Below are 19901 nucleotides of genomic sequence, written 5' to 3'. Positions count from 1 at the left end.
CCTCCGCTGGCTATGGTGTATGTTGTTTTAGGGGTGCAGGTGCAGAGGGTGCGTACAGTCATCAGTCTGCCCTTCTCATCAGGTTCTACAGCGTGTCATTGAGCGGGACCCTATCCGTAATCCCTCGCACTACTGAGATATAAAAATGCTAAGAATAATGCTGTGGTTAGTAGTTTTTTCTCTCCGCCCCCTTTCCTTTCTTCCCCCTTGTTCCATTCACTGCAAATTGCACTTTGGAAAAATCATAAAATGTGAATTCATTGTAGAAGACTTTAGAGAGAATGGGTAATGAAACCAGCTGAGTAAATTATGTTGCCGCTTCGGCACTGTCGCTGGCACGCAGGCCTTGTATCTAACTAATGTATCAGCAGATCTCGCCGTAGCGGCTCATACCTGCCGCTGCCCCTCCCCCCTCAGCCATCCTTCCGCCGTCTTCCTTCCGCTCACCTACGAGTCGCGCCAACAGTCTGAGGAAAAACGGGTGCTGTGCATAGTTTCACTGCAGACCTCCATCAAGGACCACAGTTAATTTACTACGGTAGATACGGGGAGAAATCAAACACACCTGCCCAGCCTCCACCGAGCTCACGAGGTTTTTGGGCTGACTAATGCGTTACAGAATTTGAGCTTCTACTCTGGCTCCTGCTTTATTTATATCTGTAAGTGCTTCTGGTGAGGTTTAATTAATACCTCATGCCCCCGAATTCCATTCCGGCACACATCCCAGAAGTTTCAACATTTTGGCATTCCGCACGGACTGCAGAAATGCTGAAATTTCGCAAGTTCTGTGAGCGGAACGGAATTTGCCGCCCACCGCTACTCTCGGCGACAGCTTGAAGGAGATTCGCAGGCTATCTTGCTGATTTTTGTTCCCGTCGGGTGCCTTACTTCTGGTTGGCTGTGTCAGGTGCTCTGTTTCTTGTTCCAAATCAGTCCCTAAAAAGTCAGAATAAAAGAAAAAAGAAAGTGAGTTAAAACCTGCACAATTTGCATTTTTCTGCGCAAAGATAAAAGTAAAAGGCAAGTAACTTTCCTTTTATTTATTTTACAAACGACTGCATTGAAGATGCTCTTCGTTATTTCTTTGTGACTCATCTTCGCAATCACGATTTGTCTTCAGAAGTGCAAAAAACTTTATTCGTCTTGAAATAACTTCGGACCTAGAATTATGAACTATGGGGCACATGCATTTAAGGTTTTTGAAAGCGAAAGCTGTGCGATTCGCAAAAATCGGCTGTTTGCGCCTGCAAAATGGCCTTTTGAGATGCATTAAAGTGTTAGGCACACGCAATTTAAGAAATCGCAATTAATTGTGATTTCTTAAATTGCAATTGCATTTAAGGAATCGCAGTTTGCGATTCCTTAGATGCAATGCTAGAAGCATGTAGAAATAGCGAATTCGCTATTTGGGGCTGCAAAATACAGAGAAATGACTCTGGTCTGTATTTTGTAAAAACTGCGAAAAATGCACTAAAGTGCAGTTTTCAAGGTTTCAGGTTACACACACACGCCTTTGGGGCATGTGTGTGTCCAACATGGGTGCACATCATAATTTCAGAGGTGCAACAGGGTGTCATTTCGACACCTTTGCACCCTTGAAATTGCAAGCGCAATTTGCGAGTACCTATTGGTACTCGCGAATTGCACATGCAATTTCCCATTCATTCCGAAGGGCCTGTAGGCCCATAGGAATGAATGGGAAGCCATTCCTTAATTCCGACTCGCAATTTGCGAGTCGCAATCAAGGAATGTTTAGGAATCGCCATCATAGGCTTTTGAGAGTCCTTAATTGCGATTCCTTAATGATCTCAATTAAGGACTCGCAAAAAGTTTTCTTGATGCATGTGCCTGTATGTGCATAAACCCTGGACTTTGAATTATAAAGCACTTCATTTAGAATTCATTTGTTTGGAACATTCCTCTTCATGTATAATTCTCATTCAAGAGGGGATTACTTCAGAACGCAATTACCAAAAGGTCATAGTGAGTTGCAGGAAACATATGGTAATGTATGTTGTTCTTGCTTTAACACAGTACACTAGAGAGATTGTGAAAACCAAAGAATATTCTTTCCAAAAAAGAATTCTCCTGTGAATAGTTCACGATTTAAAGAACAAGAAATGATGCATTTATTCCAGTTATTGTTTTCTCTGTGTCTGAAAGATGTGTTAGAATAGTTTTGTCTTGGTGAAACAAATCAAAGTGACATCACAATTATTATTATTGTTATTCCAGCAATCCAAAGAGCATGTACCCCTATATTTCAACGCCACAGACTGAGAAATTGTACCGAAGTGTCCTAGTTTATCTTGATGGCACGTGTTGTCCTGAGTATCTTTGCAGTCTTCTTTGTGTTTCTTTCTCTCTTCCTAGTCCCCCTTCCCCTTGATGCCCCTTACAGCTCAATTGTTACGAAAAGCATTGTAGCTGAAAGGTGTTTTAGGGGGCGTTGGGTTCAGACATTTCCCTAAAGGAAAACCTGGAGTTCAGGTGAGTGGCTCTGATGTAAGGAAGAAGTTTGAGATTTTACTAGAAAGGAAATCGGATTGATTAGAGGGGCTAAACCTTTTAAGAGTACCCTTGGACCTAATGCTGTTTTCCCTCAGATTTGCCCATATAAAATTACCCCTGATGATATCACCTATGTTATTGAGAATATGATAAGGCAGGGAATCCTAAAAGAAATAATTGGAATTCCGTGCAACACACCTATATTGGCCTTACAAAAATCAAATAAGAAATAGAGGATAGTACAAGACCGCTGAAAGATTAATCATTGTCGTTTCATGCTATCCTATGGCACCAAACCATGCTGTATTTGTATTCCAAATCCCTTCAGCTGCAGAGAGGTTTACGGTCTTTGCAAGACATTTTTCTCTGTTCTGTTGCATGAAGAGAGCCAGTATCTCTTTGCATTTCGGTTCCAAAGGAAAACCATTGGGTGGTGTCCTGCTCCACAAGGGTAAACAGAGAGTCCCTCTTACTTTAATCAAATTCTTTAAAAGAATTTTGAGACTTTGCAGTTACCACATAGTTCGACTAATTGAATACATCAACAATGTACTTATTGCTTCAATGACAAAAGAAGCTTGTAAACCAGATACCATTGCATTATTAAATCATCTAGCTGAGAATGGACATAAGATTTCCCCTGAGAAGTTACAGTACTATCAGGAGGAAGACAGTACTTGGGTCACCAAATATCAAAAGGAGTGAGAAAAGTGTCTCATGGACAAAATGGACAGCCCTTAAAATGAAACTTCCAACTACTCAGAGAATAATGAAAATGTCATTGACCCAATACCAAAGGATGATGAATCCATGGAAGCTTTCGAAGAGCTTAAAAATATATTTTGCAGTGCACCCGCTCTTGGAATGCCAGACCATACAAAATAATTTGTGCTTTTTTGTCCCAAAAGAGATGGGTGCGCTTTGTCTGTACTAACACAAGCCCATGTTGATACCAAGCGTCCCATTGGCTATTTTTCATCAACTCTTGATCCAGTTCCTGCAGCTTTGCCAGGTTGTCTCAAAGCGGTTGCATTAGTTAGTCTTAGCATGCAGCAAACCAAAGGGATTGTGATGGGTTATCCTTTAATTCTAATGGTACCCCATACAAATGAGATTCTCATGACCCATTCCAGAACGCAGCACATGCCAAATATCCGCCTAACTAACTAGGAGAGAAATATTCTTGCAGCTGAACATGTTTCCATCCAGAGACGTAACATACTAAATCCAGCCTCTTTATTGCATACTCTGGAGGGAGAGGATGAGATTGACTTTTAGGACTATATCAATGTACCCACGTTTTGCTCAAACCCAAGACCAGCTATACTAGATGTTCATCTTTCAAACCTTGACCATACTTTTTTTGTTGATGGCTCATGTGTGAGAGAGAGACATGGTATTCTAAGAGCTGCATATGCTATATGTACTTTAAGAGGAGTTGTGGAATTAATTGCCCTTACCAGAGCCTGTTGTACATCAGAAGGTTTGTGTTTCACCATTTACACAGATATCCAGTATGGATTTGGAGTTGTGCATGATTTTGGTCAGTTGTGACCACAAAGATAATGTTTTACTTCTGCTGAAATGCCTACGAAAAACGGAGCCTATGTTTAAATTTACTGAATGCTCTACAATCGCCAAAGGAGCTGTGAAATGTGCCACATACATGAGCAGAAATTGCTTTGTCACAAGTGGCAATGGCTATACAGATGAAGTTGCTCTATTCTGTACTCTTGAGTCCAGTACTTTACACTCAGATAAACCATGTAATCTACAAGGAGAAACAGTGACAAATATATTAATGAAAACTGTACACATGTATAATGAATTGAGAGCACTACAACACTCTGCCCCTAAAAAAGAAAAAGCCAAATGGGAAAGAATGGAATGTATAAGTGATACTAGTGATATTTGGGTATCCAATTAAGGAAAGCCTCTGCATCCAGATTCTCCTTTGTCAGCTATGGTGCAACATGCATGGTCTAATTCATGTAGGAAGAGATGGGCTGGTATTTACTTTTAGATCATATTGGTATAATCCTCGGTTCAGAATGATGTCAGAGGATTATCGTAGGAGGTGTACTATCTAGCAAAAACAAAATGTGGGCAAGAGAGTAGCAATAACAATAAGTCACATTGGAAAATCTGATGGCCAAATTAATCACCTAAAAATAGACTTCCTCGAAATGCTTCGATGTAATCAGCTGAGGTATATTCTTGTGGTTGTCTGTTGTCATGTTTGCTTCTGGCTTATGCCACCCAGACGTGGGTCCCTTGCTCACTTTGTCACTGGATTCAAGCTAGCTTAGCTGATGAAGGTTATTACCCAGAAACCAGTCCCAGCATGCTTACTTCCGGTTCAGGAAAGACCTGGCTTGGCAGTTCGGGCTGGACTGTTCCCATGAGGCACAGGGTCAAGACTGATTTGCATATATCTGGGTCTGAACTGAGGTGGCAAGTGGGCTAAAGAATGATGATGGATTCAACCCAGATCTGTAACTGGGGGTGAGAGTCGGAAAATTTTCAGCGGTCCGTACATCATCTCCTTGTGTTTGCTTTGTTCGCCCTAAGTTGGCATGGTGTGCCCAGACATGGGTCCCTTTCTCACCTTGCCACTGGATTGAAGCTAGCCTGGCTGATGAAGGGTGCTACCCAGAAACCGTTCCCAGGATGCTTGTTTCCGGTTCATGGAAGACTTGGCTTGGCTGTTCGGGTTGGACTGTTCCCATGAGGCACAGGGTCGAGATTGATTACCATATAGCTGAGTCTGAACTGAGGTGGCGAAGTGAGCTAAAGAATGATGATGACCCAGATCTGTGACTGAGGGTGAGTGTCTGAAAGTTTCAGCGCTCTGTCCATCATCTCCTTGTGTTTGCTGTGCCCACCCGAAGATGTGACAGTCTAACAGTTGCCAAACTATTGTTGTGAGAGTTAATAACGCATTTCGGCATGCCAGCTCATCTTGAATCTGATCAAGTAGCACCATTTAATAGTGAGATTATGCTGTTGATATGTACAGCTTTAGGTATTTCCCAGAGATTCCACTGTAGTTAGACTGGAAGCATCCGGAGTGGTAAAAAGACTGAATGATGCTATTAAAGTGAAGTTAGCAAAAGCTTGTGCTGATACATCACTCAAATGGCCCGATGTTCTACCTCCAGTACTCATTAGAATTGGAAGTACCCCATGCAAAAGAACTGGATTGTCCCTGAATGAAATAACGAGGCGGAGATCTATGCGTATATCCTCTGTACCAGCAGTGGGCCTGTTGAATATCACAATTGACATGGTTCTCGAGTATTGTATAAGTATAAGTATTGTCTGATGTGGTGCATTCTATCTCTCAGCAAGTTAACCTTGTTACTCCACCAGTACGAGATTCTCCAGGGCATGATCTAAACCCTGACGATTGGATCCACATCAAGGAACACGTCTGAACATCCTGCCTGGAAAAGAGGTGGTGTGGACCCTACCAGGTGATCTGATCACTAACACTGCTGTCAAGAGTGCTAGCCTCCCGAACTGGATGCATGCCTCCCATACCAAGTGGCAAGGCATTAGGGGGAAGAAGTGGAGTCAACATCTGCCAATTCTACAAGTCACATGAAGTTTGAAGTGTCCGAGGCTTCGGAATACGATAAGGGAGACCAGACTGGGAACTCACCTGCTCCATTGAATAAACAAACTGCTGAATGAGAAACTGATGTTGAGGTTGCAAACTCAGCGACTTATGTGATACCTAAACCTGGTCTGAGAATACGCATATGCAGAGGCAGTAAAAATATGTGGAAAACTGAAATTAATGTGCCAAAAAAACTTGCCATAGAGACAGATAAAAACTGAAAAAAGACTCTACTGTGGAAAGTGAATGTTACATCTGAATTGAGAATCTTGAGCAATTCAAGAGAAAATTGGCCAAAGACAACAACTCTTAAAAAGACAAGACCAGAGACAACTAGAGAAGATAGTGTGATTTTGGAACAAGAACTAACATGCATTCATGACTTTTACTTGGAATCAACTGGTTCCAAAAAGACCAAAGAGAGAGAGAGAGACAGGTGAAAAAAAACGCTGGTCCAGACTGGACATACTATGCAAAAATGAAATCTGATTCAGATGATTGTTTGACAGATTCATATGAACCTTCTTGAAATACAACAACGGAAAACTGAAAAGAATTTTAAAATTGACAACCGACAAACATTAAAAGGATGAGTAGAAAGTTAGGGTTACAGTTAAAGGACAATAGCTCTTAGGCATCCACCTGATGCAGAATAAAAGGTCCTAATAATTTTCGTGATAGGGTAGAGACATTAGGTTAGCCATTAGGGGACTAATTTTTGTTTATTTTAGAGGAAGATTTAACTTGATCAAGATGAAAATTGTTTTATTTGATCTTATCTACCTGCTTCTGCAGCTGAAGGAGCAGCTTATTTTTTACATTCATTTGTCATATTCTTTCTCTTGTTCTGTTTTTCTTAATATAAATTATCAACAAAACTCAATTAGACTTTTTTATTCTAACTTTGATAATTCATCAGAAAATATACCTATCGTAAAAGGAGAGTATCTATATATGTAGGCTACTGAATACATGTCTCGTACTTATTAATGGTTGAAATCAAGGTAACAGCAGGAGTATATGATGAAATAATGTTTTAGGGCCAGATGTATCAAGGCATTTGCGACTCACAAAGGCCGAAATTTGCAGAATTTCGGCCTTTGCGACTCGCAAACGGCCGAATTGCATTATTTCATATGTATCAAAAAATCGCAATTTAAGGAATCGCAAATATTTGCGATTCCTTGTTTGGCCATAGCATTTAGGAATCGCAAATTTTGCGATTCCTTAAATGATATGTATGACACATTTTAAAATTGCGATTTTGAGTTAAGAAATCGCAAATTACCACCAACTTGTACTTGGTGGTAATTTGCGATTTCTTTTAAAAATGCCCTATTTGGCATTTGTGAGGGTGGCATGTGACACACATGCATGCCCATAGGGCATGTATGTGTGCCACATGCACGCACATGTAAATTTCAGGGGTGCAGCAGGGTGTCCTTGAGACACCCCTGCACCCTTGAAATAATTCTCAAATTGCGATTAGCAAATTGCGAATTCGCAATTTGAGAATTATTGCACTATCATTCCTATGGGCCTCCTGGCCCATAGGAATGCATTGGAAATTATTCTTTATTTGCGAATTCGCAAAATGCGAATTCGCAAATAAAGAATAATAAGGAATCACTAAAAAATAGCGATTTTGTACATACATACCGTTTTGCAAATTCTAAATAGCGATTCGCAAAAAATCGCTATTTAGAATTCGCAAAACGGTATCTTGATACATCTGGCCCTTACTCCTCTAACCAGCAAAAGCATTACTGATCATAATTTGCATGACTTAATATGTTATCTTCATAGATGAGCTGAATGAAACAATAAGAATAGATGAAGGAAAGGGAGAAGAGAAAACAAATTCTATACATAAAATTGAGAAAGGTGAGGACACCATAAAGTAACCTCCTTCTAAATTGAGTCTTGCAGCAAATAAAAAAAGGAGCATTATGTATGGTACGACAGCCAGAGATAAATGAGACAGTTGAGAAATTAGGACAGAGGGAGTGTGAACACAGTTATCTAGTAAAAGAAAAGGCTATTTCCAATGTAGAAGCTAGCACTAAAGGCAGATACTATGTATGTGGTAAATCAGCTTATTTCCGGTTACCACATAATTGAGTAGGCAGTTGCTATGCTGCATTAGATGCTCCTAGAATTTGCCAAATAATTTAGATCTACCACTTATGAATTATATTAGACAAAGTAGATGGAGCTTTAAGCAGATCCTTATAGATATTTTTTAGAGCATTAATACCATCTGTAAGAGTAACACTAAATGAAGTAAATATTAGAAACTGTTCTACCTTAGTTAATAGGTTTGATAATATCAGTGCAGGTGCAGTGACTGTGATTAATAAAGAAATGCTTGCAATGCGGGCTATAATTATGCAAAATCGTCTTGGATTTGTTCCTTGCAAAGGAAGGTGGAGTTTGAAAATTCATTAATGCTCGAGAGTGCTCTGCTTATATTTTTCGCATAGATAATCATCTTAATAGCTATATTATTAACATTACAAATATTACACATGAATTAACTGAACTAGAAGAAACAAGTGCCTGGGAAGAATTTGGATCATTTTTCAGCTCAATTGGTAATGGTTTTGTAGTAATTGGCCAATGGCTAAGTAGTGTTGGAGTTTTGAAGTTGCTATTAATACCAATGTTTGTTATATTAATTGGCATGCATGTGTCCTTATTTTTTTTAAATGTTGCCAAGTAATTTCATCATCGAAGGTAATAATTTGTGGTTACAAAATATCAGCAAAGAGAGGAAGAAAACGAAAAAATACTTGATGTCAAAATCAAGGAGATGCAAAGTGAACTTCATGATAATATGAAGGATTGTGAAGAGAAAACTGAAAAATACAAAGTTGATAAATGATATACTGTAATAATGAATTGGAGTGATGATGGAATCATCAGAGGGGGCAAGTGTGAGTGCTAATTTTCTGTTAATAAAAATAATGTCCTGTTTTTTAACTATTGCTAATATAGAACCGTTTTTACATTGTCTTCCATCTTCTTTAAACTATTGTGTTTCTATCTAGGAACCCAAATCGATATTCCTATTTTATGCCTTTGTACGGTTATAATAAATAATATCCCTATAATGGCATAAGAATTATATCCATATCTAGTTGTAGCCCATGCTGTCATATTAAGCAAGGCTACTTCCCCGGACTCCTAGAAAGCACAACGAGTTCTCTAAACACACCAAACCTTCAGCAACCTGAGAAATCCCCATTTGCTTTTGTTTTGATTTGTCATAGAACTCCTGCGAGCACTGTAGGAACGGCCAGTTCTTAGTGACATCTTTATTGACGTCTTATGTCCAACCTTACGTCAAATCCGGCACCTTTCAGGTATAAATATACCAACGTTGCCTTAAGCAAACACACGGTGGTGGTTTTGGAGCAGAGCAGCTATCTACTTGCCCGAGAGCCCAGCTGATGCGAGAGCCCACAGACGCTGCCCCTCCTCTTTGACGCGCTGAGAAAGACGCTGTCTTTTTCTCCTGCAGAGAAAATCCAGCTCCGGCGTTTCCAGCCTACCCTTGCGGGTTGCTGGAATATCGAGTCCTGAGGAAAGAGATACCAGACCTCCCACATTCTATTACCAAGGTACGGAGCTGACTAAACCCTTAAAGAGAATTCTTGAGTCAGATTCTTAGCAAAACCAACGTAACTTAAACTGCTACTTACTTACTCCTTCCCACGTATTAGGCTTAGGTCAGGTACACCGGGGTACTCGTATTTTAGAAGCACCAGTTGAGTACGTTAGTCAATGTATATATGTATGTATATCTTTTATTCATTTTAAAGTATCTTATGGCTAAGAAACCATATCAATGCTTTTACAGTATTATTTCATAATACTCCTTTTACTGTACGCACTTTACTTTATATTAAGTATTGCAATTGTGGCAATTCATTTCTCTTGCATGAGAAGGAAGACTGCTCAATAAATTATAAATTCTTTTGAAAACACCTGTCTCTCTTTTCTCTGCACTCTGGTGAAAGTAAGTACGCACAATTGACTGAGTGAAATAGCTGTCTATTGTTTTCACACGACTCTAGAGATACACTCTTATTCTGAGGGAGCAAAGTTGTCATGTTATATGGTTGTCAGAAGCTAATCTCTTCTTGTCTATCCAGGGAGGTTAAACTCCTCCTCGTTTATTCGAGAAAGTTTCTAGTGACCTCTGAGCTAGCTGGCAAAACTTAAGTCTAATATAGTCAGTAGAGACCTAGTCGACCTCAGTCCTACATCTACACTGCTGAATATATTAGTCCAATGCGCAGAGCCTATTGGGAATATAGGAACTACACTACATGGCGCCCAATGTTTGGTAAGGCGATAAAACTAACGCAAGACGTTAGAGTAACTCAGTCGTGCTTTTTCACACAGACCCTTTTTCCCGTAAATACTCCAAAAGACGTCTGGAGTGGGTGAAAGGTTAAAATCCGCCGGAACTTATTAGGAAGAGATTCCTATGTATAGTTTTTGGTTTAGTCAACGTTGAAGGATACAGTGTTCCAAAATATTGTGCACCTAATCTTTGTTTCCTTGGAAACCTGCTCTGCAAACTTCCATTAAAACAATGCCAACTAACGGCGACAGCAACGAAAACGGTGGAGCTGCTGTAGATGCAAATCAACGGGATTTCGATACTACAGGGTTTAATGAAAATGAACCGGGTGCAATTATCATCCCGGCGAATATGAGAAGAGCAATAACTATAAACCTTATAGAAAACGGACTGACATCACGAGGTGTGACAGTCATATTCGTGGTAGAGGCCCATGAAAATCGGCAGACAGAGGTATTCTACTCATGGATAAACTTTCCAGCAGCAAACGCTGTAACACACGAGTTCCACTATTACAAAATAGAGGAAGCTCCAGAGGAGTACACTCCTTTCGAGGATGTTGAAATCCCAATAAATTACCAAGAGCACCTGCTCTGGTTTAAAGGCGCCCTAAAACATAATAATCACATCACCAGGCTCGGTCCACTAGGTAGACCGGGAGCAAAGTGGCCGATTCTAGCCAGCTACACACCACACCCCGACATTGCTAAAATGTCAAAGGAAGAAGTCTTACTTAAAATGAAAGAATTAACCAAGGCATATAGAGAGTTAGTTCAATTGGCAACGAGGAATATAACTAATCTCCAGAAATTGAAAGAAACAGATATAGCAGACCAACCAATTGAACTCGCCAGAATCATAGAAAAATACTATGAAGAACTAGGTAGAGATAGTTTGGGTGGGAAACCGGTAAAACCCCAACTAACTGAAAATCCTAAAAAGATATTTATTAAAAATAATCTAAACACTCCAAAAAAGAACTGGGATGGAAATAAACAATCCACTCCCAAAGAAAAAAGATTCCAGTCCAGAGGAAGGTCTCCTCGGCGGAGAGAAAGATCTCCGGATCAAGGACGCAAGTCTCCCCAGAGGGAGCCCTCTGAGAAAAGATACAACCTTAGAAATAGGGATAATTTGAAAAAACCTGATAGATATCAAGATATTGATACACGTCCTTCTCGATCTTTTCAGACTTCCTCTCAGAAATCGGAAAGAAGAGGACGGTGAGAACACAGGGAAGAGCACGTCAAGTCCAAAGACAAGGAACCTGCTCAAAGTAAAAAATCACAATTTCCAAGAAAGAAGGTAGCCAGTATTAAAATAATCAAACATGCTGAGGATACTGAGGACACAGCTGAAAAACGGAGAGTGGGCCCAGACAATGCTAGGCAGCGCAGCAGAAGTGACAATAGCTCGCAAGATCCTGATGAATCATCTGGAGACAGTGGACACGAATGAATACATTCAAGTGGAAACTGCAGATACCAGAGTTAGCAAACCTCATAAAATATACGAAATAACATTGCGTATAGAGGGGGATAAGACTAGGAAAGTAAGGGGTCTGTTTTGGGATAACCTTTCAAAAGGCTATGACATCCTTCTAGCTGAGAAAGACTGGCCACCAGAGTTTGTCAGGGAGTGCCCACATGGCGAAGAAATGATTATGCCTGCCTTCTCAAATCATATTCCAATTCATAGAAAATACATATATGCAAGAAAATGGGCAGTAGCCCAAGCTCCTGCATTATATAAAAATCATGTAGGATGGGATGAGGACTCTCCACCTCACAAAATCCAGTTAAAATGTCAACCCACTGCACAAAGGCAGTACCCAATTAAGCAAGAAGCTAAAAAACAAGTCAGGGAGATCTTAGATCAACTTGAATACCAAGGGGTGATTGAAACATGCACCTCTCAAATGAACAATCCTTTGTTTCCTGTCTCCAAACCAGACGATTCATATCGTCTAGTCTTGGACTACAGACACCTTAACTCATGTTTCAAGACATTTGCAGTACAAAACTCACACAGTGTGGCACTAATGAATAACAGTGTTCGCAAAAAATACAAAACAACATTAGACATCTCTAATGGATTCTTTTGTCAAAACATTGCACCAGAAAGCAGGTATTTAACCGCTTTCTCAATAATGGGGTCACAGAAAATTTCTGTCGACTCCCACAGGGATTCAAGAATAGCCCAGGATTATTCTCAGCAATGGTAACAGAGTTACTACAAATATATGATGATGAGGCATTATCTTATGTCGATGACATCTATCTCACAGATGATGACCTGGATACTCACTTGAAAAGAGTGAACACCATAATACTTGGGTTCGCAGCAGAGGGTTACAAATTCAACTTTAAAAGTCGAAAAATTGCCCATCTAACTGTCCTGTTTTTAGGATATGAATTATCAAGTGAAGGCAAAAGCCTAGCAGACAACTTCTTAGAGAAGTGCGCTGTACTCCAAGCACCAAAAACGCTGAAGAACTTACAATCAATACTAGGTTTTCTGAATTTTGGAAGAACTTACATTCTAAATTATGCAGAGAGGGTTAAACCTCTCTATGAGTTAATAAAACCTGATTTTAAACCAATCAATTGGACTCAGAAACACACAGAAATTTTGAGATCATTGCAAACAGACATGTTAGCTAAAACAAAATTAGAAACTCGCGACAATTCACGCAAACTTGTAATCCAAGTCATCCCAGGAAGATGCAGATTCACGTACCTGACCTCTAATGAGGGAGAAACGGTACCAATAGCTTACAAATCACATTTGTACACAAAAGCTGAAATGAAATTCAGTTCAACTGAAAAAATTCTAACTTCGGTTCAGACTGCTGTAGCAAAAGAAAGGGCCCTAGCACAAGGAAAACGAATAATAATCGTTACACCGGTACCAGCCCCAGAAGCGGTAACAAAAGCAAGCATTGCAAATGCTAAAGCACTACATCCGAGATGGATCCAATGGGTTAATTCTCTTGCTGCAACAGACGTAGTATACGAATTTGATCCTAATTTAAAAACACAAGAATTTTTACAATATGAATATGAATGTCCTCTGCCAACCGAAATCCTGCCTCTAGAATACTACGGCTGTATAATATATACAGACGGATCAGCACAACCCGCAGTTGGGGGTAAACAAGCTTACAGTGCTGCATGCACGATTGTTAAAGGTCGTTGGCACAAAGCAAATTTAGACCACTGGTCACTAAAACGCAATCTCTAGGAGATTGTACAGCTCAGCGAGCTGAACTACTAGCATTTAAGATGGCGCTTGAAAATACCGATCGCGAATTCCCCACACTAATAGTATGCGATTCATATTACTGCGTTCAGTCTTATAATGAATACTTGCAGAACTGGGTTCAAAACGGTTTCAAAGATGCAAAAGGTGGCACAATCAAGCATAAAACGCTTTGGGAACAAGTAGTTCTCATACAGAAAGAACTACAAAAGACTCACATGATACATACACTGAGTCATCAACGTGATGGCGTTCACGTTGCGGGGAATTTATTGGCTGATGAAGCCGCGAAGGCAGCTGTGCAAACGGCTTCCGTAGCTGCTATCACCCGGTCAAAAACAAAAATAGACAGCGATATAATGCAAGCTGTCAGTGCGTCAGTAAAACATGACAGAAAAACACTCCCGAAAGGCTTTCCAGTAAAGTACTCATAAATAACTGATGCGAATAATGTTCCTTTTGCTCGAATCCCTGGAGTGGGGGATAGGGCAATTCCAAACATGGAACACAGGTTAGGACTAATTACAGCGGCACACGAAGGGCTCGCTTCTGCACATGCTGGTGTTTCCGCCACAATATCATTATTAAAACAGAGATATTGGTGGCCGCGCCTGAGAATAGAAACTAAGAAATATGTTCTAGAATGCGAAATATGCCAAAGAATGAAAGTATCAACAGTGAAACGACCAGCACAGACGCCCCTTCTAATCTCGGATAAACCATTAGCATGTGTTTACCTGGACTTCTGTGGCCCCTTCAAAGGGACAGTAACTATAAATATATCATGGTCGCAGTGGATTCCTGTACGAGATTCATTTGGATGTGGCCCCAGCGCTCGGCTGACGTCAGAACTGTTATAAAAGATTTGCGAGTCTTTATCGGCACATACGCAATTGGCATGCTGCATTCTGACCAGGGTCCTGCTTTTAGCTCTCGAGCTTATAAGGAGGCCATGACCAGCATGGGCATTGCATTGCGGTACTCTTGTCCCTTCCATCCTGAGGGAAATGGGATTGTGGAAAGAAAAAAACGGGACATAAAGCAATCTATAACGGCGAGGGTATTAGGTTCGGGTGATGGGTGGGTCCAACATTTAACAAGTGTCCAACGTAGTATTAATAACCTGCCAAGAAATTCTCTAAAAGGTTTCAGCCTGTACGAGCTATTGTTCGGTACTAGAATGCATATTCAGGACTTAGATAGTCAAACTTCAGTGGTAAAAGAAAAATGCTTTGATATCAAAGACCGTTTGGCTGTTTTACAGGACTTAAATGAAACAAGAAGAGCCCTAAGCAACATAAAGTTAAAGCAACAGCCAGAAGCCACTGAAGATAAACCACCTGTCCCAACAACGCCTGTCTAGATCCAAAGATTGGGGATCTAGTCAGAGAGAAGATCGCGGTGAAGAAGGAATTTGGGCCTTCTTACAGAAAAGCAGTGCCTGTCTTAGCTATCAGCAGAACAAGATCAGTTGTACTACCGCCCCTTGCTGGTAAAAAGGAGAACCGAGTTGTATCCATCGACCTGGTAAAACCACAATTATGTGGCCAATAATAAGTAGTAGGCCCAGTGGACTCCCAAGAAATAGCAGAATACCAAAATTTGCTACAATCCAAGAGGTCCAAACTGAGAGACTAATCACATTGATAAACCTGCAGTGAATCAAAAAGGACTATGCAACAATGCCATGGAACTTGTGCCTCTTGAAACCCAAATCACAACAGTTCGTCAAAAAACACCTGTCTACAACGATGTAGCCTCAGACTATGCTAATGAAAGAAAAGATGAAAAAGCAAATGAAAATTCGGAAGCAATTCCAACAATTGATAGAACTGCATTTGGCTACTTCATCAATTTTGATAACTTTTCTGAAGATCCAAGCGAACTCGAAGAAGCGCCAGCAACAAAAACTTTTAAAGACAAAGTAACTGAACTCTTACATCAACTCAAAAAAACGTATCTGATTTCTCCATGGATTGAATTTTGGGTTGTGTTAGGTGTACTTTTCCTCCTGCTTTGGCTCATCATGGCTTTCTGTTTGGGAAAATTCATTGAGGGAAAATACAGTACAATGGACACAGCAAGCCAGAACATCAACTTGGTCCTAAAGCCACACAAGTCATCTCACATCGAGAAAATAGAACTATCATCAGTGAATGTCACAGCCATTCCAATACCCGGTGGGGTAGCTTGGGACAAAACGGATTACGAAATCTATGGCCCGGTTGAACTCTTGAAATATCCACATCAGTTCAAGGTTTCTTTAAGTGACTTTGTAAAACCAAGCACATTCTCTGATGATCGGGTCTTTGAAAGTATAAATATTATGATGTCAGATTTAGTAATGTCAGCAAAATTTACAGAACATGATTACTTACAAGGTTCGTCGAGTTATGAACAAATGTATTGTTACAATCACTATGCACATCGATATTTACATAAAACTGCTCAACCTAGAAATGTTTTCAATTATAATCAATAGGAACATTGTGCAACTCCACCTAAAAGCAGCTTGAAGACAATTTATGAGAAATTCCCATACTTCTCAGGGTTTAACACAAGTGATGCAGAAACGTTTTATTTTAAACTGTCAGATAGGACAGGGATAAAAACAATGTTGACAAATACTAAATTGATTTATTCTGAAACATTTTATGAAAAAATGATTACATTTGGTTTTGAATTCTGGAAAAACAACATTGAAACAAAAACCATCTGGGGTTCAAAAGATTGGCAGGTACAAGGTTTAGAAGCATTATTTAGAGCCTGCATGATCCCAGAACAAACTATATTCTTGAATGACACCATTCAACAGACAACCTGTCTTGGCCTAGCCAAAATTAAGGGCTTAAACAAACTGTCTATTCCAAAGCCAATACCTGACAGTAATAGCACTACAGATGTTGAGATAGACGTATACCATATTTTACACCAAAACAGAACACATCCTGATTGGAAAAAATGGTTGATCTGGCCAATTGAAACAAATAACTGTCAAGATAGATTCCTGAACAAAATACAGGGGTTCAAAATGACCAGACCAGACCCTAGATACTCCCAGAGACAACATCCAGGGATAGTAACAACATACAGTGTAGGGAAACTATGCCTTGAGTGGCTAGAGAAATCCACACTGGCTGAAATTAAGCAACACTTGACTTTACTTAAAGACGGTGCTGACTTGCGTGATTTCGTTATGGGACCACGCAAACAGCGTCAAAAACGTTTCATTACGGCCGGTATATACGCTGCGTACAACGAAGCTTGGAAAGTAATGCAAATTGAAACGGCAGAAAAAAGACGAGAAATTGATCGTATTAATTTGGAAAAATCACTTTCTGTTGTGGACAATGGGTTAATGACTCTGTCCTCCAGAATATACTCACTGGACAGTATTGTATCATCTGCTATCGATATAATAGATCAGGACTTACTAATATTACAACACGGTCAGTCCCAATTACGTTCTATTGTACAGCTTGGCTGGACGTTGCAAAATCTGCGTTCAGGCTACGTGCCATGGCGTTTAATCAACACAAAGTCATTATTCTCTATCTTTAACCTTACTGATAAACAAATCAGTTTGGTACAAAAAGGAGCAGACTATACGATTCTGAGCATTGAAAAACTTGAGAGATTACCGTTGACAATGTCAGAAAGACCTGTCATTGAATGGATAATACACGGAATAATCACGATTCCAATAACAACTTTCCAATTTAAAAATTGCCAAGAGTATATACCAGCAGGCCAGTATGAAAGGTTGGGTAAAGGGTACATTAAGTCATCATGGAAATTACCTTACACACACACATGTTATAGTGACAAAAAACAGAATGTATTTCTTAGTGGTAACAATTGTAAACGATCACTAAGCGGTATACTTCTGTGCCAAGGTATTAATTTGCATGGGGCCTATGAGGGGACTTCAAATAACCTTTCATGCCACCAGCACTGCACACCTGCAACACAAATAGAGCCATTCTTTAGACAACTTTCTACCGGGAGTTACGTTCTAATAACGGACCACATCTGTTGTGGCATGGTGTCAGGGAAAGCCTATCTCGTAAGCGTTAGTTCCATAGTCACTTGCTGTATGCAAGTATTATATCCAAACGGCTCTCCAGATATGGAGGCGACGATTTGGCCTTCTTTGAATATCTCTTCTATTCGAATTGATACTTTAAGCAGAATGAAGTCTGTTCTTTTACAGACAACCATGCCTTTTACGTCATCAAAATAAACGTATGATCTGCAAGTTGCAAGGACAACAGCAGAGATACATACTCTTTTATCAACAAATTGCCCCGTGCATTTCGTAGAAATGCTAAGCCAAATCCTAAATATGTCAGATACCAGTGGGATCGCACATGTATTTAAAACAATTTTTTCAGGATTGTTAACACCATTCGAAGCAGTTCTGGGCATCTTTGCCGATTTTGTCCATCTGTCTTTGGCGGCCTACCACTACTTTTGGGACTCGTAGCAGGAATTTTATTTTTGATCCTTCTGCTCTGATATGGCAAGCCAAGTCGAAGACAAGACTCCAGCAACAATGGAAGAAACAATCCTAGCTATACGCTATCGGGACCGCATAACTAAAGTCCTTGGATTAGCCCGGCTAAGAGATCTGAATATGACCTGGTTTCTCTCATTCAGACCAATCTGGCAAAATTGCATCTTACCTGTGCTTCGATGTATGCTATGCGGAGAAGAATGCGTGTTGGACACCTGTCTTACACTACAATCAGCAGTACCAATGGATATCGATACTTTGCTAAGTCCTATAACGGCTCATGCATCGTGTTGTCCCCAGCGTTACCAATTCTGATGACGGCATTCGTTGAGACTTCACCACTACGATTAGGTGGCAGTGAAGTACGAGATGAGACCAACATCACCCAGGTACGACCTTCTGTGAGCATTGCTGATCCTGACATTGATGACAGCAATCATTCTCACGACTGCACTGTTGCGGCATTTTCAAACTTAGTCAAACTTTCACCTGAAGCTGTAGACTGCTTTTTCGCACATCTGTCTGAAATGATGTTCTCCCTTGAACAGAGAGAATAACTTTTTAAGCAATGAGCACACAGCGTTCCTTTGAACTCTGAATTCTGCCTTCAACTTTGAGAAACAAAAGCTACTGAACACGTTTGGAACTATTTTTTCCCGTGAAAGCGAAATTATTTTTTTTCCAACTTCCAAAATATTTACCTTTTTTCTGGCACATGTACTCTGCTTAAGGTAGAACTATTCTTGAAGAACAGAGCTTCTATTTTTAGTAACTCTAGAGACAATATATTACCTCAGCCTCTAGCACATTTACAGCAAATGTATTTATATGTGATGGAATGGTCTCGACCTTCTTTTCTGTATTAAGAGCCATTTCATGTGTAATTTTCGCAAATCGTTCAGCTAATACATATATATGCATCCTTTTTACCTGAATGATTACACTGCTTAATAAGCGTACAGTACCAATAATCATTTTCGGTTATTTTGCATACACCATTTCGAATGCAAAAAATGTATTTTGGGGTAGGTTGGAATACACATGCACCTTTAAATGTTTACTATTGTTTAGTTTTAGTAATGATGGACATTAGATCGTGGAGTGGGTATTGTGTTTTTATCTAGGAACTTAAATCGATATTCCTATTTTATGCCTTTGTACGGTTATAATCAATAATATCCCTATAATGGCATAAGAATTATATCCATATCTAGTTGTAGCCCATGCGGTCATATTAAGCAAGGCTACTTCCCCGGACTCCTAGAAAGCACAACGAGTTCTCTAAACACACCAAACCTCCAGCAACCTGGGAAATCCCCATTTGCTTTTCTTTTGATTTGTCATAGAACTCCTGCGAGCACTGTAAGATCGGCCAGTTCTTAGAGACATCTTTATTGACGTCTTATGTCCAACCTTACGTCAAACCCGGCACCTTTCAGGTATAAATATACCAACGTTGCCTTAAGCAAACACACAGTGGTGGTTTTGGAGCAGAGCAGCTATCTACTTGCCCGAGAGCCCAGCTGATTCGAGAGCCCACGGACGCTGCCCCTCCTCTTTGACGTGCTGAGAAAGACGCTGTCTTTTTCTCCAGCCGAGAAAATCCAGCTCCGGCGTGT

Source organism: Lissotriton vulgaris, chromosome 12, assembly GCF_964263255.1.
Source record: "Lissotriton vulgaris chromosome 12, aLisVul1.2, whole genome shotgun sequence".
Taxonomy (NCBI): domain Eukaryota; kingdom Metazoa; phylum Chordata; class Amphibia; order Caudata; family Salamandridae; genus Lissotriton; species Lissotriton vulgaris.
Note: the sequence above shows the minus strand (reverse complement) of the source record.